Raw genomic sequence first — 633 nt, 5'->3', positions numbered from 1 at the left:
GGAGCTCTGGTGCTATGGAGCTCTGGTGCTATGGAGCTATGGAGCTCTGGTGCTATGGAGCTCTGGAGCTCTGGAGGTATGGAGCTATGGAGCTATGGAGCCACCAGCCAGCACCCTCCGTGGCTGGATCAATGGAAGTGTTTTAGGTACCAGGCAGCCAAAGGGCCGAGGCCTCACGCTCGACCACGCCGGCGCAGAGTTCCAGCCGCTCGGATAAGCTCTGTCACTCACCCGCCGCGCAGCCACCGGTAACGGGGAAATGTCGCCGCCTTGTGGACACGCCGTTGTAAATGAATGGGCTTTCGCACTTAGTGCAATTTTAGCACACTCTCTGACTGGAGCTATGGAAGTATGGAGCTATGGAGCCACCAGCCACCCAGGCTGGAGCTATGGAGCTATGGAGCTCTGGTGCTATGGAGCTATGGAGCTCTGGTGCTATGGAGCTATGGAGCTCTGGTGCTATGGAGCTATGGAGCTCTGGTGCTATGGAGCTATGGAGCTCTGGTGCTATGGAGCTATGGAGCTATGGAGCCACCAGCCAGCACCCTCCGTGGCTGGATCAATGGAAGTGTTTTAGGTACCAGGCAGCCAAAGGGCCGGGGCCTCACGCTCGACCACGCCGGCGCAGAGTTC

Source organism: Syngnathus leptorhynchus, unplaced genomic scaffold (genome assembly GCF_054491065.1).
Source record: "Syngnathus leptorhynchus isolate UIUO unplaced genomic scaffold, UIUO_Slep HiC_scaffold_662, whole genome shotgun sequence".
NCBI classification, from domain to species: Eukaryota; Metazoa; Chordata; class Actinopteri; order Syngnathiformes; family Syngnathidae; genus Syngnathus; species Syngnathus leptorhynchus.
The sequence above is the reverse complement of the archived record's forward strand: the minus strand, read 5'-3'. Positions refer to the sequence as shown.